This window comes from Nilaparvata lugens, chromosome 5 (genome assembly GCF_014356525.2).
Source record: "Nilaparvata lugens isolate BPH chromosome 5, ASM1435652v1, whole genome shotgun sequence".
Taxonomy (NCBI): Eukaryota; Metazoa; Arthropoda; class Insecta; order Hemiptera; family Delphacidae; genus Nilaparvata; species Nilaparvata lugens.
In genome coordinates, this window is record NC_052508.1 from 46,186,409 (window position 1) to 46,209,449 (window position 23,041).

Genomic DNA, 23,041 nt, shown 5'->3' on the forward strand with positions numbered 1-23,041 from the left:
TGCATGCCTCTGGATGCATACCAGGTCGACTTGCAGGTCTCTGTGAAGGTCGTTGTTTCTGACGTACCAAGGAGCATTAGCAATGTTTCTCAGCACCTTGTTTTGGAAGCGTTTTATGACTTTGATGTTACTGTGTTTGGAACACCCCCAAAGTTGTATACCATACGTCCATACTGACTTTAGAATCTGCTTATACAGGAGTATTTTGTTTGGAATTGACAGGATGGAGTTCCTCCCAATCAGCCACCAGAGTCTCTTGTATTTTATTCCCAGCTCTTCTCTCTTCTTCTTAACAAGGACCTTCCAGCGAAGCTTTGTATCTAAAGTAATACCTAGGTACCTGGCATCATTGGAAAATGGTACTATTTGGTTGTTAATGGTTATTGGTATGGGTTGAGCCCTCTTGTTGGTGAAATTGATATGAACTGATTTTGCTTCATTGAGTTTAATCTTCCATTTTGTTGCCCAGTCTTCAATTTTTCCGAGAGATCTTTGAAGTTTTGCTGTGGCACTTTGAATCTTGTCATCTATAGCTAATATTGCTGTGTCGTCGGCAAATGCTGCTATTGTATTATTCTCGAGACATGGTAGATCACTTGTAAACAGAAGATAGAGAATCGGCCCCAAAACACTCCCTTGTGCTACTCCTGCTTTTATTTCTCCTAGTCCAGAATAAGCATCTTCGTGGTTCACTCTGAAGTATCGTCCAGTTAAATATGAATGTAAGATGTCTATGAATTGCTTTGGAAGTAACTTTTTCAACTTATTGATTAGTCCTTCATGCCAGACTCTATCAAAAGCTTGACTCACATCCATAAATGCTGCAGAAAAAACTTTTTTCTCTTCCAACGACCTTTCTATTATATTTACAATCCTGTGTACCTGATCAATTGTTGAATGTTTTTTCCTGAAGCAAAATTGATGATCTGGTATCAATTCTTCCCTTTAAATAGTCGGAGCCAGCCTTTTCAACAATATTCTTTCAAAAAGTTTTGACATTACTGGAAGCAAAGATATTGGCCGGTATGATGAGATGTTGTGAGGCTCTTTTCCAGGTTTTGGGATCATTACCACCTTCCACATGCAAGGAACATATTTGAGTCTAAAAACGGCATTTATAATATTAGTTAATTTCACTATAGCTTTCCTTAGTAAATTCTTCAATACTACTCCTGTTATTAAATCAAATCCTGGTGTTTTTTTGTATTTAATTTTTTTATTTCTTTCTCTACTTCATCCAGTGTAACATGTCTAAACTCTTCGCTCTCCTGAATAAAATCCTCTTCAATTCCTAGCTCATCATAATTGTGTGGTTGAAATGTGTTTACCAGATGATCAGCAAATGCTTGAACTTTTTCTATATTGCTTCTAGCCCATGAGTCATCCTGTTTCCCAATTGGTGGTGCATGCTGAATGGGTCTTTTCAATTTCCTGGCTGCCTTCCAGAGAGAGTAGTCGGTGCTTTCATCTCTTGTTAGATGTCTCAGATAATGATTCATTGATTCATTCTTAATTTGGTGGATTTCTCTTCTGAGCTGTTGAGTTAAATGATTAAGTTGCCTTTTATCTTGTGAAGTTCATGTTTGTTGCCATTTTTTCCTAGCTCTCCTTTTTTCAGCCATCATTTCCCTCACTTCTGTTGGGTAGCTATTTCCTACAGTTCTTCTTCTTAGTTGTGGGGTGTTCCACCAGGCTGCCTGTTGCACGTCAATGACAAATTTTTTCAGTTCTCCATCAAGCTGTTCCATGCTTCTCAATGGTACATCAAGGATTATTTTTTCTTCCATCATCTGTTGAAATCCTTCCCAGTCTGTACGGGTATTAACAAGCCGTGGCCGTTCATTTTGTTTTTGTATTATAGTTTCACTCAGTTGTTGAAGAATTGGAGAATGGTCAGAATCAAGGTCGAAACTTTCCTCAATACTCAAGTAGTTGAAACTCACATTTTTAATCAAGAAGAAATCTATTAGGTCTGGAATTTGTTGCATATCTGAGGGCCAGTAGGTTGGTTTTCCGGTAGAAATGGCCTCACTACTGTACTCCATAATAGCCTTATAGAGCTCTCTGCCTTTCTTGGTTGTTAAACGTGACCCCCAAAAAACGTGTTTTGCATTAAAATCACCTCCAATAATGAATTTTGTACCCAACATCTCAAATAAAGCTATGTATTCTCCTTTTCGTATAGAATGTCTGGGTGGGCAGTCAATAGCAGCCACAACTAACTTAAAACTTCTTGTTTGAACAGTCACACTAGTTAATTGCACTCTTTCTGACTCATATTTAATTTCTTCATGATGTTGAATGATAACAGCACTTCCACCTCGCGCCGAATTACTTGGATGTATAGCATGATAAGTCTTATATCCTCTGATTCTAATGTAAGATTGTTTAGTGGAATGAGTTTCTGAAACTAAACAAAAATCTATCTTTCCTAAATTTAAAACTGCTTCTAATTCTTGTTGCCGATTAAGGAGTCCATTAGCATTCCATTCAACTATTCTAAGTGTATTCAGCATTGAAATTCAGAAGAACAATTTCTATCCAACTTCTCAAAACGGCTTTGAAGATAGAAGATACTTTTTTCTTGCTTGCCTAACTTATGTAAAATGAGCTTCAGCAACTGATTAACATCTCCCTCCATATTATCGAACTGACAGCTATTCGAATTAGAGCCTTTGTTTCCTACAATATTCTGTGCAAATGTTCTTCTACTCAGAGAAGGCACACGAATTCCTACCTGCTTAGTATTTTTATCTCCAAGCTTTGTAGTTGGATTTTGACTGATTGAGCTCTTGGGAGTGTTTGTTTTATTTTTTTGAGCCGCATTTCTGATTTTCTGCGGTTCAATAGCTACAGTACACCCTCTGTAACTTGCAGGGTGAGCTTTTCCGCAATGGACATTTTTGGTAGGACATCATTGGATTTTTGGCAGTCCCTACTTAGATGCTTTGATCCACATTTCACGCATCTTGGTTCCATGTTACAGTAACGTTGGTGTGACCGTAAGCCTGGCAACGCTTGCATTGGGCTATCAGCTTTGTCTTCCTTATATTTTCAATTTCCACCTTACATCCAAGAACCGTTTTCAATTCAAATATTTTTTTGATATTTTCCTCGCAGCTAAAGGATACCAGGAACATGTCCAATGGTTCCTTAGTCTTCCATTTGAGTTTATTTACCACTTCCAGGACTTTATAGCCTTGATTCTTCAAATCATCAAGTATGGTATCTGGACTACATGAATGATGTAGTTTCTTTACCATCACTCTGATGGGTCGAGACTATTTATTTTCGTATGAATGCCACTTATAGCCAGTATCAACCAATTTTTTCGTCAAGTTTCTATAAGTATCTACATCTAGAACGTTGATTTTGAATGTTTCATCACTGACTAGCTTTATTCTAAACTTGTCATCTGGAGAGACACTGTTCAAAGTTTTCAAAAACGTATTGAAATTTTTTATATAAAAAATGATAACTTATGAAAATCATTTTTGGGTTAATCATATAAAACTATGGAGATCTTTTGAGACAGATATTGAGACCCATTCTAGTTCTGTATGCAGTTGTACTCATCCAGGGCCAAAGGTACTGCTAACATCGGGCTTCCTACTGCAACTATTGAACTATATCGCAGGTTCAATGATAATTCAAACAGAGTTCATGTACAATTTTACAAGCTCAGAACACCTAGACTGAAAATACGATGAAAAACAAAAATCATTGCAATATTTCATGGTTCATGATTGTACATTTCTTTTCATCCTGAGGAGAGGATGAAAAGTATTGCTTTTCAGTTGGTAGGACAACTGATATGTTCTTATAAGGAACATTTTATTGGTAATATTTTTAAAATATTCAGTTCTACCAGGTACAGTTGAAGACGACGATACGATAAGAGAAAGCGATTGTAGCTGGAAGGGTGGGAGCTGCAGAGCATTAACCGGCAGAAAAATCATTTGGTTTACGGCGATAGCGAAGGTAGCATTAGATATGGGACGATCGAAAGGTTTTCTTTTTCCCTTACTGTCGTCGGATTCTTCTTTATCGTTTTGCTCGTCTCCTGAATTTCTCCTCGTTTTTATCATTTTTCTCCCCGTAAACAAGCTACTGCAGGGGGAGCCCGGGGCCCCAGCCCCACTGTAGGGAGACCTCCACGTCTGCAGTGCTATTATTATTAATCGTGTGTTTTGGTGTTTGGGGTGGTGGTATCGGAGAGGAGTAGTTCCCTTCTTTCAAGATGGAGACGGGAGGTTTTCGAGTGCACATGGGTCGTCGTCGCGTTGGTGGAGGAGTTGAAGGCGGTGCAGGAGGTGTAGGAGGAGGGTTGGTTGAAAAACTCAACTCAACTCGCGAATGATAAAGAAATGTGAAAAAATGGCATGGGGTGTCAGGGCAACCCCCACATGTCGGCAGGAGGGGGAGGGGCCTCACCCTAACAGGCCAGCCGCATGGCACACACAGGGGCGGCCATATTTATTATTTCCTCCCCCACGTAAACGTCATACATCAGAGCTCCACCGGCGTCGCTTTCTTTCTCGTTCTACCAATCTTCCTTCCCTTTTTCACGCAATTTATATTTCGGGAGTGTGTGCATGTTTGTGTGTGTGTGTTCAATATCGATCCCCCTTCCTAGCGCGCACACCAGCGTCAACAAAGCCTCGACGTCGTCGTGGTATTCTCAGCGTGTGTGTGTGTGTGTGTGTGTGTGTGTGTGTGTGTGTGTGTGTGTGTGTGTGTGTGTGTGTGTGTGTGTGAGGTTGCTTGTACAACTTGACCTTCGTTTGTATGCGCGCGTGGCCGCCCCTATGCGTTGGTGCGTCCACATGCGGCGCTCACCCCTCACCAACCTCCCAAACCCCCCGTAATCAGCGAATGTTCACGTTAGTATCGGCCATGCACAAAATGCCGCTTCCTCTTTGCCGTGGCCGTATTGAGGAAACCGCACACATACGCCTCACTACAACTCATACACACACACACACACACACACATACACACACACCAACATCCAACCAGCATACAAATAACTCGCCCAATCACACGACCATTAACACTGCCCCGTACCTGTCAGTTCACCAACCTCTTTCTCAAACAACACTTTTTCTTATCAAAGTCCATTCAATTGCCACCTTGAAAGCTTGCGTCTCTCACAAAAAAAACTTGGGAGAGTATTTTTCTCTTTCACTACACTTTTTCCAAACATATACTTCTATCTATTTTTTGGGATGTGTAGTTTTTACTTTCCGTTCGCAATGAAATCTTCTCGCATATTTCTTGTGGATTCGATTGGAACGATCTTAGTTTGGTACTCGAAATACAAGGATGTAACCATAGTTTCAACTAACAGTCTCGACAAATAGTAAGAGCTCTTCAGTCTTCACTCACTGCAAATATGAGTGCATTTTGGATTTTCAGTTGAAATTCATGATATGTAATGTAACAATTTCTTTCAAACAATGATCTGGTCAGTCGATAGATTCTGAGCACTGTTCATGATCCTATTGGAAATAATGAATAAGTCGTTGGCTGAGAGTGTTTACTTCAATTTGAGACAGACGAAGATTTTTATCAATAAAAGCATCTTCCTTGGCTATAAAAGTTAGAAAATCTCAAAAATATACTTTCTTCAGTGCTGATGCAAGATGAAGTGGATTTATCGATGCACAAGTGGAAGAAAAATTAAAACAATCTAAAAGTTTGTAATTTTTTGATTGGCTGACATTTCGTTAATCCAAAGAAATGATAAATAATAGTCCACTTCATGAATAGAATTGAAGAAGTACTGTTATCGGTCCATTACAGTCTAAGATGTAAAATGATACATGTAGACTAGACTATGTATAATGAAAAAGAAAATTACAAGTAGTTTTATCAATAACCACTCATTAATTCGTTCATATACTATTGAACCGCAACCTACAGTACAAATTACTCGTCATTTTATCAATCTCTCAATTTGTGAGAGATGTCGTTTTCAAACTCCAAAATATAAAAGTAGAAATTTATTTTCATTATAACAAATTGTGCTATTTATTTATTTTAAAAATATTTTGAGTGCTCGCTACATTATGAATTCATTTAATCGTAGCCGCTTTTTAAGTTTGGTGCTGACAGTGGTTAAGCTTACTAAAGATAATCACACTTTTTCATATTGAAAGCGCCATAGCCCACTATTGTGTAGAAGACAACTACTTTGATGGTTGGATGGAGGGTAGAAGAAGCCTGAGCCTTATTTGAAGAGTGCTTGCCAGAGGAAATTGAGGGCGTGGAGACTACATCACTATAATTACACGGCTGTTATAAAAATTTCAGGAGGCGGCCAGACTTTTGGCTGTGGATACGCTCCATTTGCTCTCGCCATATCATTTTCAGACATTAAAAATGGTGAAAGTACACGCTTAATGTCAACCCTGCGTGACATCTAGCAGCTCCCGACTCCCCTGACAACTGCTCGACTGCTCACCATTACCGAGCACACTGAATTCTTTATCAGTGGAATGGATAGGATAAATGCATGGTGGTCGCAAAAGTATGGGACTTCATCCAAAAAAGAGGCATCTACACACTACACTGCTTGATAAACCAGGAAAATAATTTGGACTTCTTTCAAATACATCCAAAAATAAAAGCCTAAAATATTATTGAATTATTATATTAACTATTAATTAATTTTATTTTTACAAACAAAGCAGGAAAAAATACCTCTTAGGCCTACTATTTCTCTCCCAAATTTAGATAACATTTGTAAGATCCTGAATAGGCTTATGTTTTATAGGTTCTCACTATTACAAAATGTTCAGTTATCAAATTATAGTTAATATTTATAGAACTGAATCCTGCTTCCTGATCCACATTCAAAATGTCCTACCTGCAAACTCAAGAGGTGAATGCGTCTTTATATAAGGTTCATACTTCATATTTCTCCTGTACAGTTCATATAACACATAATTTTTATAATTTTCAAATTGATGAGTAAAATCACTGGTATAGACATGTTAAGGCGTCAGTCCTGAATGCATGGTAACAGTCTATAAGCACGTCAGATGCCCAGTAATAATCAACATCAATAACGAAAAACTGGAAAAATACACATGACACAAGTCTTGAATAAATTCTTTCACGTTTCTGAATAACAACGTATGTGATGATATGAATTGTATTTCTCATAAACTGGATTTGGTGCTTATGGGTCATTTCATAAACAATAAAGAACCCAATAACATGCAACAACCTCTATGATGTGCAATTGAAATTATAAACTTGATCAAGTCAATTGTTGATTCAGTACACTTTTCAATAAGATTATCACATTAAATTAATAGTTGATGAGAAATATAGAGTCCTTAAACATGAATTTGACATTACTATTGCTGGTAGCTCATTATTACTCAGGAGAGTATATAAAGTACTTCTGAATATTTTATCATGTGTATTGTATGCTTCGAATTATGTAAACTTCTTATCAAATGTTAGATATTGATTTGTTCCTATGATTCATGTTGATGGAATGTTAGAATTGAAGGTTGAGAATGAATGATAGGCTGAGCGATAAGATTACGCATTCAGCATTTAGACAAATTTGTCCATAATAGTTCACTCTTGAAAAAATGATAATAGGTAGGACTGGCATTTCCCATTATGAAGAAAATTTATTCCCGAAAACAAGATCAACTTATTATTGAGTTCAAAATCAACATAGGATGGAGGAGATATTATGCCAGCCACTCAGATGATATTGCAACAAATTAGGGTGTATGCAAACCATTATTTTGGATGTAGCATAGTACTAGCTTTTCATCTCTATCCCGCTTATTTCCTGTCTTTGTTGCACTCTTCCACAGATCTTTGCATCATCTTATTCGTTCCATTACCATTTTGCAACAAGAGAAGCCTCCAGTTTTCACTCCACCTAATGCGTAATAAGGGAAAAGACCACAGACACCATTGCTAAGCAAATTCCACAAGCGACTGTGGATCTCAAGCTATTTACTTTCTGTTAAAACGGAAGCTTTAAACGTCAAGATCGCACGCTTCGGAAACACTCTTAACTGGTTGCAATTCAACATGGTCTGAAGGTGAAACATTAGGACCGAAATTGTATGTGTAACAAGATAACTTCTATTTGTTTTCTAGAACACAATATCATTTATATTCTCGTTAAGAAGTAATGAGCTCCAAACCTTATTCAATAACTTGGATAAATAATGACTTCTTCGGCTTTTTCACTGTCATATCATTTTATGTTATTTTCAGCAATTTTTGATTATTGAAAAATAATTAATTCCTTTAAAATTCAATTTTTCACTATTTTTATTTTATTTTTATGTAGTTTATTCATTTTATTCTCCACAAATATTGAAATCATATTGTACTACTTCCCAATTGATGATGACGGTGATTCATGGAAGACACTTTTTATTCATTATTCAAAAAACAGTTAATTATTAATTTATAATATTAATTTCTCTTTATTTTTCTCCTTCCCTCTAACACAACACAGTACTACACAAGAAGCAAAACGTAATAAGAGGCTATTATACTTGTACAGCATACTGTTCACAATACCATTTCCTTTCTTATCTCTTGCCTCTTATATCCTTTCTATTTGTTCTTCTTCTTTTTGTCTCCGTCCCCCACCATTCGCAACGGAAACTCCCCCAGTTTTCTAATTGCTGTTGTGCGCCAACTTGGAGGCTTGTGCTCTCTCCTCCATTGTCGTGCGACTCTAATTGAGTACAAGTAAGTTGCAGATTAGTTTCCAATTCTGTTCCCCTTCTATTAGGCAATCTGCGTTTTTCCATTCTTATGTTGTCTTTCAATCGAAGTTAGAAGCATGTTATTAAGGATTGAATGAGTAATCAAGTTGTTCTTTTAAAAAAACCCATTTCTTCATATTCATAAAATCATAAATGATTCATACATAAATAATCGAAAATATCCATGTAAAATCAAATTCACAGCTATTGATGGTTCCCTTATCATTTTGCAAGGATATAGGATAGGGTAACCGAATTCACATGACCATGGAATCTCTTGAACAGAGAAAGAACAGCTTTTAACCAAAACTGCTCTCTCTCGAGTTTTTACCATAAATTATGTATCATTTTAACTATAATACTATAATATAATTGATTCTTCTATCATACTATGATTATTTTAGAACTTTTTATTTTATGATACAGCGTTTTCATAATAGCTTATACAGTTTTTGTAAAATAGCTGATATTGAATAGAATAGGGTTTGTAGAGGAAAAACATGATGTATTATATAGTAAAACCTAGGTCCTTTACAGAGTAATGACGTACTACAAGTTTTCAGTCGAATTCACCCCAAACAGTTCAGACGACCACCTATGGTGGGCGGAGGGTGAATGGCATAAGCGGGGGCTGTAAACAGAAACAGCCAGCCTAATGGCTACTTATTAATCCATAACCCGTGGGGGTGGAAGAGCGTCCGACCACTATTGCAGATCCCCCTCCCTGTCGAAACACCCCCTCCACAACCACTCTTCATGGTGACTGTGACGCTTATTTCATTTCTTCTCCGACTCTGTTTGCTTCGACAGGAACACAGGGACTTACAGCTGTGGAGATGGTTGGGGGGTTTCGTGATAACTAGGGGATGCAGCGAGAGGGGGAGGTCATTTTAAGTGGAAACGGAGCTGACTGTTAGAGGAGGGGGTTGGCAAAAGGGGAGTGAGTTCTCACTGTCGCTAATTGCACGACAAAACAAACCTAATAATTGATTAAGTTACACGGCTGGAGGGTGGAAATGTAAACTGGAATTTGCAGCGTGTCCATTTCAGGACAATGGGAACAGTCGGTGACAGGATATTTTTGGAGACACGCCTCCAGTTAATAAAGCATCGACCCACTAGTTTTTCATGTATTTCATGATGTATCACTGATTTATTTGCATGCGGAGAACAAGAAAGGACTTAAATGAGCTTCAGGGTGCGCGAGATCCATGGAGAGTAATTCTAAATTGCATGAGTTGTTTTACTTTTTAAGGGAGCACTTTTCAAAAATTTGAAAAAATTATCAAATTTCATTTTATTGCTCTATCTACTAGTTTGAATCTTCCTCTTGAAAATGGCAGGTTCCATGTCGATTAGATGGCTAGAAATATTTTAATAATTTTTCACTGTGATTATTTCTACAGATCATTCATTTCAGATTTTACTGTGAATTAATGTAATATATTTCTATTTTCTTTGAGTATCTCATCATTTATTTCCATTTTTATGACTAACTTATACATTGCATAACCTGAATCCAACAGCTAAATTATTCATATTGGAATTTTTAATCTGTGTTCAGGGTAGAATGCAAAATGTGAATGAGTATCTAATATAATGTGATTTGGAATTATATTTCCAAGCAAACATTTGTTCGGTTGAATACTCTAAGATTTGGTGTATATGAGCTGGTAACAAACTCCAATGATGGACTCATAAGAAAGTTCATCATATTTTGGAAAATTGGTGTTAGGGCTGGGATAAATTGTATAAGAGTGATGAAGATGTTGGACAAAAAGCATATCAAGCACTACAAGAACTAAAAATGAAGATCAGACAACAAAGACATGTGTTGAAGAGGAGACTGGAAGACCAATTTGAAGAGAAAGACGAAAACACCCCGTCTTAGGCTCTAGGACAGTACTAAAAGTGTGTGATTACTAATTTTTTTGTTTTACATGATTTTCTTGAAATCATATTTATTCAACTTTAGGTACCTTCTTCTCGGAAACCATTCAAGATAATTATCTGTTTGATTCTTTGTTTGCTATGTTCCACATGTTATTCTGTACCATTGGAAATTCTAAAAATCACAGATTATCTTGAAACAAATTTTCATTTCTATTTATTATATATATTTTTCAACTTTTTGTAATGTTTTGTTTGATAGTTTTCCACAATTGAAAATTAATGACAGGAGTGTTTTTATCATTTCCACTTACCAGAAAATAATGCTCTTTCTGAAAGTGCAATCAGAACTATAATATATTTATGATTCTTAAGAAAAAGGTACCTATGTTAACATGTGAAAGGATACGCCTCCAGTTAATAAAGCATCGAGTTTTCCATGTATTTCACGATGTATCATGGATTTATTTGCATGCAGAGAACAAGAAAGGACGTTAATGAGCTTCAGGGTGCGCAAGATTGATTAAGAGTAATTCTAAATTGCATGAGTTGTTTTACTTTCTAAGATGAGTTATCACAGAATACATAGTTACAACCTTACCAAGGTTTGTTTAAAGATAACAGAAACTAACATTTTAACATTAGACCTACTACCTAGAGCACTCATAACGAGAATGATTGAAATATCCATATTCAGTCTCTGAAATCAAAGTATAGCCAAAATGATAGGAAATATGAAATCCTACTTCGCTAGAGTAAGATGAAACAATAAAATCTCTATTAAGATACATTTCTATAGTATAGACAATAGATTATTGTTCAGATTCAAATATTGTTGTAAGTTTATGTATTCAATGGGCCATATGAATAAAGTTGAGCATTTGCTCAAAAGTAGAAGATTATGCTCAAAATTCTATGAATAAACTAGTGCATTTGCTCAACTTTTGAAGCAGATGCTTCAAAAAAGGTGAGTCTAGTCTGGAGCAGCTTTTCACCTTTTATTCATATAGTAAAATTACTCAATTAATAGTAAAATTACTCAACTGATTTGTGTGAGTAGGAGGAAACTCTGCCAGATACAATCACAACTAATAGTTGAGAACTAGAAAACTCTTTTCAGATTCAATCATGATTTAATATCACCATTATTCTTACAAAAGGAACCTATCCGATATAAAGATAGCCATCACAGAATAGGAAATAGACATTTAAGAAGATAAGAGTTTAGACAATTATAAGATGGCTATTGAGATTATAAGATTATGCTGAAAATTATTATAGAGATGACATTTTTTCACGCTATTATTTCAAAATTCAGAACTCGATCAACCTGAAACTCAATTCATGGATGGAGAACAGATTGGACGACCAAACACAAGTGGTGTCTATACTTGTACTTTCATATTTAGCGCTAACGTGAGCTATAAAAACAAAGTAAGGTCACAAATGCGAATCAGCTGATGAAAAATCTTTAAAATAAGTGAGCATTTGCTCCAGAGTTCAGGAGCATAAGGTAAGAGCTTATTCATATAAAAATTAGCAAATGCTAATACTTCAAACTAATGCTCATGAGAAAAATCTTATGCTCCATGTTCATGCTCATGAGCATATGTTCTGGTTTTATTCATATAGCCCAATGTTTCATTCCATCTTATATCTTTTACAGTTATAACAGTGCATTTCGGCACACATCAAATTCATTTGTTGAAATGAATTAATTATTAGGTCTCATGGAAAGAAACCAGAAACTTTTATCATCAGTTATATTATCAGTCAAATAATAGAGATAAGATAATAATGACTCTAAAGGCTATGATTATTTGCAACAATACGAAAGGGGAAGTCATTTTTCAATTATTCAATAAAAATAATAATAAAGTATTGAGGCTGGGTTCTTTGGTAATAGAGCTTGTCAGCAACATCAACAGCGGTCAAGCTGTACATCTGAAATTCAGCCAGTTACTTTCCATCAAAATAATTGCAAGTATACAGTACTCAATAAAGTTAGGACAAAGGGGTTTTGTAAATTCTAGCATGCTAAATAAGGGACATAAACATTTGAAAACATATTAAAATATGTATTGTGTATATATACGAGCAGATAAACTTATAAAAAATATAATGAAAATGAAAAGGAAATGGTTTTATTAAGCGCAGTAATACAATAGCATTTTTTGTACAAAAACTGGTGATGTACCAATCAGAATCCAGTATTTAGTAGGCGCTAAAAATATATATTTCAAAAAGACACCACGTGGTCTTATTTAAAACTATGAAAATATACAATTATTGTAAAATTTATTCATAATCATAACTAATGGGATCAACTTCAAGTGTGAAAATGTTTATGTATAATTGAGTATTATGTCTTTGTATTGTGAACTATTTGATAGAATCAAATTACGTCATTGGAGATTCGTTGAAATCTACCAATAGTAGCAACTATGGAAATTACTATGCATATTCAGAAAAAGGAAGTATCGTAAGAAAATTCGAAAGCGAGATCACTCACTTGCTTGCCAGGGGTCACCAGAGTCACCAGCCAAAATTGAGATCCATAGACTGAACCCTTATTTTTTTCTTTCCTTCTATACCATCGTATGTTTTTTCTGCAATGAGAAAACTGATTTCAATTTCATATTACTGGTTTGGATTATAATCTGAAGAACCATCAAACTTTACTCAGTAGGATGAACCTATTAAATTTGTACATGTCCCGCTACCAACAGCGTCATTATGCATCTGTAATTGGCGTAAGTTTGTTTCAATTCCAAAACCATCAATGAATTATTAGTGTTGAAGGTGCAAAGTGGAAGATTTTAACAATTGTGAAGTTACCACTCAGGCAAGATATCAAAGCGCAAACGGTTTGCAAATTTATTATCGGGCAAGGACTAAGTCGAGGCAAGCTGGCTCTCGCCAATGTTTCCGGCCAGTGATCAGCTTGGTGGCAAAGTTCAAGTGGGAAGAGGCAAGTGAATGTGGCAAGTATCAAGCGGCAAATGGCTGAAATCAAGAGGTGAGTGGAAATAGCAAGAGATGTTGAACGTGGAAAGTGGCAAGGAGGTGCAAAGGCACCACCGATCATCATCTTTCACCTGGAAACTGTCAACCGCCACAAAATTGCATTCTCCGTCACATGAACTCCAACTTTGACTCTGTTGAAAACCCTCCTCAACTCTCATTGGTTAGTGATCAATGAGTGATAAACGTAAACTGATGATATACGTTCATTATTGCTCTTTGATCAGTTCATAATGCCCGGACATGGTTGTGTGCGATGTATGATTACTGATCATATTATGATAACTCGATTAAAAAAAAAATGTAATATAGATAAATATTAATTCCTGATTCAAGGAGGTGTAGATCGAACAGTAACAGAAAGAACATAAAATTACCTAGCCTACTTATTCAAAATTTCAAACCAAAATATTACTTAATCCTTCAATTGAAATTCACTGTAAATTCCATTCAATCACAGCCAATTCAATTCTATGAATATGGGAAGACCACATCTCGAAAACGGAAAAAATACTGTAGGTCTCTAGTACTTCCGTTTCAAAATTAGCTGCAATACATAATTTGTATCAAAAGGGCATTTCCAGGGTGAACATAGTTGAAATTGATAAAAAAATGATATGCGATTTGATATTATCGAGATAAGGGCTCACCAGATAATGGTGCAACAACAGAAACCGGTGTCTCGATTTTTCATAAATCTGTGGTTGGGCAATATCCAGTCTTTTTCATTTATAATATTATTGATTCCCGTGGCCTCAAGTGTGCTCAGAACTGAGGATGTTTTCTTTTCAGGTAACAAGCAGTATTGACTATGATTTTTTTTGTCATTTGCAGCTTTAATATACAAATAGATTTTATCATAATCACACTGGATAATGATTAATAATGATTGATAAAAAAGAAATGGTTTACTCACTCTGATTTCACGGCTCTCTTAGCCTTAGGCCCTCTCACAAGCTCTTAGTAGCTCTTCCTAGTTACTATGGTAGTTTTTTATAATAGAAATTATTTGACTAAATATTTATACTGTACTAATAATGATCTACTAAGAATAGATTCGGCCGTTTCCTACTGCCGAGAATGTTGCGGTCTTTGTGAAGGATTGTTTTCACAAGTACTCTGATAAAGAGTGGTATACTGGTTGGCTAGATGGATCGAATTTGCACCTGCTTGAAGGCTATTTATCTCACTAAGCTACCGGTCTAATAGTCTACTGCAGATGATGGCTATTTGAGTGACCATTTCTTAGCTAATGATTAACTTTGTTCAGAGCTGACCAGCCGTTAGTCACTCACAAGCAACTGGCTTTTGAAAAATGCAGGTGTTTATCGAAACAAAAGACAGTGTGTTGTCTTTGAGATGATTACGCTGCTATCTATCAAAGGCTTAAAACCTTAACTTTTCATTCAACTCACACACACTTGAGGCAAACAGATAGTCATAATTGATTGGGAATAGAGCGTTGTTGCAGTGCTCGCACCAACTGAATTCCAATTCAAGCTGGATTTACATAATTGATGGGCACTTGAGATAAGAAAATCCTGCTTGTAGCTTCCGTTTTCATTTTAGTTGGGCTGTCTTCTTCCGAATTGCTGCTTCTTCAGTTAAAGTCGCTGATAAGCATAAATATTAGTTAAGGAAAAAGGATCAGTCATTACATAGGAATGGTTTCAATTCATCTTCTGAATTTGTCAGCCTCAATGGGAACAAGAAATTATCCTTGGATAATAAAATAATAGTGAGAATTTACAGAGCATTTTTTCCAGGTCCTATAAATTAACAGATAATAAGCAAGGACAAAGTATGAGAATCTTTTACAAGAAAATATATTTTGTTTAGAAAATACTTGATTAATTAAGAATACTGATTTCAGGATATTGAAGTTCATACTGCATTAACTTTGGATAGATGGTTTTGCTATGGTAGCATTAATTAGCTATAGTAATTTGAATTGTTTTGTAACGAAGTAATTTGAATTGTTTTGTAACGAAGTAATTTGAAAAGAGATGAGTTGAAATTTCTGTATTCTATCAACTGTTGTTGAAATGTAGACAGGTCTTGTTAAAAAAAAACTGAATTTGGCTTGAAATGCACAAAAATCCTATACTTGATAGGGCTCATTGAATGAATGATAAACGTCGTTCAAGAGTTCGTTTTAGGAGTTGAGCTGATGAGAAATATGACATTTAGAAGAACCAAAGGTCGAGCTGATTCGATGCATTTACCATGCCAATATTTTCTTATTTTTCCTAGTAAGACATTTTCTTGATTGGATGTGTTTGAAAGTCTGTCATCATTTGCAATGAAGGAGGACGACGCTTGAGCTTATGTTATGCAAAAGGTTCTTGAAGCCTACATTGTAAAGATGTGTTTTCTTGGTAGAACGTTTCATGAAATTCTATCTAATAGGATTACTTGAAAACTTTCAAATCTATTTAAATTTACTTGAACTGATGAATTTTTTTCAAAGCCGTAATGGTGGCCAATCACTGGAATTCCAGAATATAGATATAATGGTGGTAGTATATATTATTACTCATACTAGTATGTGTTAGAAGTATTTGATTTTTATTGTGACTTGGACACGGAAATGAACGAACGAGTTGTCATTATTCAAACTGACTTTCCCCATCTTCTCCACCTCCTTCTCATCTACCTCCTCCACCCAATTATCTTCATCCTCTCACTATTAATTTATCTTCCCTCCTCTCAAATTCCATAAGATTTGTATGAGCTTTCAGCCATGTAAGATGTAACAATAATTTTACAATATTGCCACTGGAATATTATTCATTATATTATTCAAAGTGGTTTTTATTGCGAGTGAGCTCATTGAAGCATTTAGCTGAATGCGAGTGGATAGAAGTTTGATCATATCGATTCTCAAAGTATTTAGGAGAATAGTGATTGAGAAGGCTAAATAATTAGAGAAACCTTACTTTAAAAATTATACACTTCACTTCTAGCATATTTACTCACTGTTACTGTCTTATCAAACACAGTCTTCCAACTTTCGAGGAACTGCTTCAACTCGTTTTCAGAATTGCATAAATATGAATGATTTTCAATACAAGATCTAAAGGGGAATATTCAATTTGAAATCAAATCTATTGGATTTTGCATCTTGCAACCCATTAAACTGAGTCTATCCATGTCTGATATCATGATAGCAATGACGAATAATTGACCAATCTGCAACGAGTCATCAACTTACTGATAATGCACAATGAACAGAAAACTGTGTAATGGTTTCAACTCAATATTGAACTGATAAGCTTATCAGTGACTTTTACATTAAGAACATGTAACGTGTCGAGAATTTTTTATGCTTACCAGACATGTGAACCTACCTATAGTTACAAAATTAGGTGAATAGTTGTAAAACCTGTCTTTAGTTATATATCATGTGAATAGTTGATGTTCTATCTGTACTCGTCCCGATATCAAAGTCGAATAAATTCGAATGATTGCGGAGTTGTATTTGACAATTTGCGCTTGCGCCAAGTTGAGCATGATTTACGGCCTACTCCTTACAACTTTGTCGTTCTTCTAGAAAAATGTTAATATAAATCAGGCCTCGTAACGTTGGGAGGAGAAGGGTTACAAAACTGAAAAGAGTGAAGTCTAAGACTGAAGTCTCTTTAGGTAATATTTCATAGTACATGCAAACTTCAGCTGATCCTCCTCCCTACCCTTCCCACAAGTAACATGGCTTACTTAGTCAGGTCGCTAGTACTTCGTTCCTGTTTCATAAACTTGATCGCTTATTTCGATAAACTTTATTGTTTGCTAAAAAGTTTCTTATCAGAGGCAAAACTGAACAAGACTTCTCATACTTTAATGTTTTTCTTTAACGAAACGTCTATGAAACTGAAGAGTTCAGACGGGTTGATGAACTCAAACATAGCAAGAATTATTCTTTAGACGTATACTTGTAAGATTTATGATTTACATCCAATTCTGTTAATCTTGTGTAATTTATCTAATCTTCTACATGTCCGTTGCAGAATGAGAATCGTATTCATGCTCTAATTATATTAAATTTAATGAATATCTGTTGAATAATATTCAGTCCATTTATGGAATGCATCTCTCGAATACTATTGGTTGATATCTGCTTTTTACATCAGCTGAGACATAACACTCGTACTGACCAATCACATGCGAGTACACTTGAGGCAAACAGATAGTCATAATTGATTGGGAATAGAGCGTTGTTGCAGTGCTCGCACCAACTGAATTCCAATTCAAGCTGGATTTACATAATTGATGGGCACTTGAGATAAGAAAATCCTGCTTGTAGCTTCCGTTTTCATTTTAGTTGGGCTGTCTTCTTCCGAATTGCTGCTTCTTCAGTTAAAGTCGCTGATAAGCATAAATATTAGTTAAGGAAAAAGGATCAGTCATTACATAGGAATGGTTTCAATTCATCTTCTGAATTTGTCAGCCTCAATGGGAACAAGAAATTATCCTTGGATAATAAAATAATAGTGAGAATTTACAGAGCATTTTTCCAGGTCCTATAAATTAACAGATAATAAGCAAGGACAAAGTATGAGAATCTTTTACAAGAAAATATATTTGTTTAGAAAATACTTGATTAATTAAGAATACTGATTTCAGGATATTGAAGTTCATACTGCATTAACTTTGGATAGATGGTTTTGCTATGGTAGCATTAATTAGCTATAGTAATTTGAATGGTTTTGTAACGAAGTAATTTGAAAAGAGATGAGTTGAAATTTCTGTATTCTATCAACTGTTGTTGAAATGTAGACAGGTCTTGTTAAAAAAAAATGAATTTTGCTTGAAATGCAGAAAAATCCTATACTTGATAGGGCTGAATGATAAACGTCGTTCAAGAGTTCGTTTTAGGAGTTGAGCTGATGAGAAATATGACATTTAGAAGAACCAAAGGTCGAGCTGATTCGATGCATTTACCATGCCAATATTTTCTTATTTTTCCTAGTAAGACATTTTCTTGATTGGATGTGTTTGAAAGTCTGTCATCATTTGCAATGAAGGAGGACGACGCTTGAGCTTATGTTATGCAAAATGTTGTTGAAGCCTACATTGTAAAGATGTGTTTTCTTGGTAGAACGTTTCATGAAATTCTATCTAATAGGATTACTTGAAAACTTTCAAATCTATTTAAATTTACTTGAACTGATGAATTTTTTTCAAAGCCGTAATGGTGGCCAATCACTGGAATTCCAGAATATAGATATAATGGTGGTAGTATATATTATTACTCGTACTAGTATGTGTTAGAAGTATTTGATTTTTATTGTGACTTGGACACGGAAATGAACGAACGAGTTGTCATTATCCAAACTGACTTTCCCCATCTTCTCCACCTCCTTCTCATCTACCTCCTCCACCCAATTATCTTCATCATCTCACTATTAATTTATCTTCCCTCCTCTCAAATTCCATAAGATTTGTATGAGCTTTCAGCCATGTAAGATGTAACAATAATTTTACAATATTGCCACTGGAATATTATTCATTATATTATTCAAAGTGGTTTTATTGAGAGTGAGCTCATTGAAGCATTTAGCTGAATGCGAGTGGATAGAAGTTTGATCCTATCGATTCTCAAAGTGTTTAGGAGAATAGTGATTGAGAAGGCTAAATAATTAGAGAAACCTTACTTTAAAAATTATACACTTCACTTCTAGCATATTACTCACTGTTACTGTCTTATCAAACACAGTCTTCCAACTTTCGAGGAACTGCTTCAACTCGTTTTCAGAATTGCATAAATATGAATGATTTTCAATACAAGATCTAAAGGGGAATATTCAATTTGAAATCAAATCTATTGAATTTTGCATCTTGCAACCCATTAAACTGAGTCTATCCATGTCTGATATCATGATAGCAATGACGAATAATTGACCAATCTGCAACGAGTCATCAACTTACTGATAATGCACAATGAACAGAAAACTGTGTAATGGTTTCAACTCAATATTGAACTGATAAGCTTATCAGTGACTTTTACATTAAGAACATGTAACGTGTCGAGAATTTTTTATGCTTACCAGACATGTGAACCTACCTATAGTTACAAAATTAGGTGAATAGTTGTAAAACCTGTCTTTAGTTATATATCATGTGAATAGTTGATGTTCTATCTGTACTCGTCCCGATATCAAAGTCGAATAAATTCGAATGATTGCGGAGTTGTATTTGACAATTTGCGCTTGCGCCAAGTTGAGCATGATTTACGGCCTACTCCTTACAACTTTGTCGTTCTTCTAGAAAAATGTTAATATAAATCAGGCCTCGTAACGTTGGGAGGAGAAGGGTTACAAAACTGAAAAGAGTGAAGTCTAAGACTGAAGTCTCTTTAGGTAATATTTCATAGTACATGCAAACTTCAGCTGATCCTCCTCCCTACCCTTCCCACAAGTAACATGGCTTACTTAGTCAGGTCGCTAGTACTTCGTTCCTGTTTCATAAACTTGATCGCTTATTTCGATAAACTTTATTGTTTGCTAAAAAGTTTCTTATCAGAGGCAAAACTGAACAAGACTTCTCATACTTTAATGTTTTTCTTTAACGAAACGTCTATGAAACTGAAGAGTTCAGACGGGTTGATGAACTCAAACATAGCAAGAATTATTCTTTAGACGTATACTTGTAAGATTTATGATTTACATCCAATTCTGTTAATCTTGTGTAATTTATCTAATCTTCTACATGTCCGTTGCAGAATGAGAATCGTATTCATGCTCTAATTATATTAAATTTAATGAATATCTGTTGAATAATATTCAGTCCATTTATGGAATGCATCTCTCGAATACTATTGGTTGATATCTGCTTTTTACATCAGCTGAGACATAACACTCGTACTGACCAATCACATGCGAGTACACTTCAGGTACTTAGCATGAGTTGAAAGTCAAAACTAAATCATTAATATCGATTTTTACTAGACCTCCTAATAGTTTATCATCTAATATCGCTGGTCAGCCTCCCTATATCTGTGCTCAATTTCGCCCCTTTCTCTCCTGATTAGTTTGAAATTAACACTACTCTTGATTCTGCCAATAGGTGGCAGTGTTGCTGTGTTGGCTGGATGAAACATTCTCGACTCTGTTTACTTTTTTCTGATTGTACAATAGCTTGTAATCTGACTCTGTACTCTTCCAGTAGACGGCAGCAGATTTTGGGTAATATTTTCAACTCCTTTCCATTAGGATGGTGTAGCCTATTAATTTAGAGACTGAGTAATGCATTCTTCTTTCAATCACGTACATAATATTATCTTTATATACTTATGGAATTTAAAGTGAATAAATTCCCACAGGTAAATTATTCTATCTTTCAATTATTTACATAAATAAATTGAGTCACCGATCATTCAATAAGCTTACAGAAGCTTACATATGAAACGTTCTGTAAGTTGTGATATTGATTAGACAGACTCAACTCGCTCCACTCCACAGGCTTGTGCTTATGAGAGGTACCTCATCCAACTTTATCCATTTTTAATGTTTTCATTTCCATGTATATTATTATTATCATTATTATTAATATTTTTTATAATAGAACTTCATTTCCAACTAGCGTAATAGGTAAAATATTGTTACACACAATGCCGTTCCCCTATAATATTCATGTAGCACATTTAACATCCAAGACAATAACGCTGATAGTGTTTTCGTTGATTTAAAGTGAACTTTAATAGACCACAGATCAGCTGTTAAGGGTCCGATCATGCAAGTTGGTAATCATACAAAGGCAGACCATCTCGCTGACCAGAGCAGGGCAGTAGGGCTAATATGAGGGTACAAGATAGGGCCCTATCACTTACTGGTACATATTTTGTGAAGAATAATGATGTATGTAATGATGTCGGCAATCATCGAAGCAAGAGCGCTCGCTCATCTTCACCGTGTAATTTAGCACTTGATTGATGGTCTGGCCAGTTAGTAAGTAAATGATGTGTTTTCTTGTCAGACCCTTCCTCTTGCGGTAATATTCGGTCTGTCTAACCTCCAAACTCATCATGCAGCTCCACAAAAGAGAATAAAAGTGGAGCTGAGTCTGTGATGGCAACTTATTACTGCAGCCACCACAAAGCAACAACATCAACGCATGAAGGCTTGCCAGATGTCTTCACAGTAATAATGCTCAGATACATACATCAAATTTAGTGAAAGATAAAACTGATAGCGTATCAAATCTATTAGAAAATATTTTATGGATTTATGGTGTTGAAATATATGTATTGGTATGCCTATTGATCATGGATTATGGATATCACTTACTATGAGCACAACTTTATCTTACTATTAGAAGTGATAGTGATATGAAGTATTGTCTTTGCTGATACCTTGAACAACCATTAATAATACAGTAAGAAAAGAGAACTCATCTGAATCTTGCAGTGAGTCGGGATTAAAATAGTCGTATTGTTAGGAATTTGCCAATTGCAAGAATAGTTACCACCTTCTTACTTCATCCTACTTACCACGGTAAGATTTTACTTGAATTTGATTGGAAAATGTTTATTCCCATCCATGGTTGATCCAGTCTAACGGTATTGATGATTAAAAACATAACTCGGTATGATATCAAAAGAGAATAATAATTTCTCATAAAAGTTCGATAATATTAGATTATAATTTATTATTTTTATCATCTCTTTTTCAATCTTTCATTGTTTCATCTTAAAGAATATCCTTTCGATGCTGATTTTGGTTCATTGTATTTCATTATTATATTCTACATAGACCTAGAACAGTTACCATGAGTCTAATATACACAATATCGATACAGATGCGCTAAAGATGCCCTTAGAAGGGATATAGTGACACTGACACTTTCCCTATAAAATAAAATATGTACGATTCTGTCTATCAGTTGAGTTAACGAAGTGTGAACTACAAGATCCTCTATAGAGGTTCCAGGAATGGAAGTTTGTTTGAGTCTGCCTCGTGTCGTGTCTGATACGTGTCCGATTTGCGGGATGTTTATTTAGAGGCCTACAACACGCTCGAGAGTTGTTCTGCCAGCTAGCGTCAGGCAAATCCTGACAGACAGACAAATCCTGACAAGTTGCATCCACCATACAAGTTACGTTCATTAAGAAGTACCATGCCACCATACACTGTCCATTAAATAATAACTGACAGACCCGAAGCTGCCTGCAAATAGAAATAGTGGGTCTGATATGGAAACTGGAAAATTGAAATACACTCGCAAGTGAGTCAAATGGATGGATTAATCAAATCAGGAACATTATTGGATATTTCATCCTCCACAGACAGTCCTAGTTGAATACTAAAATGTCCTCAGTACTGAGCTCCGACTAAATATGTATCATAAATTAGACAGACAACTAGGCATAA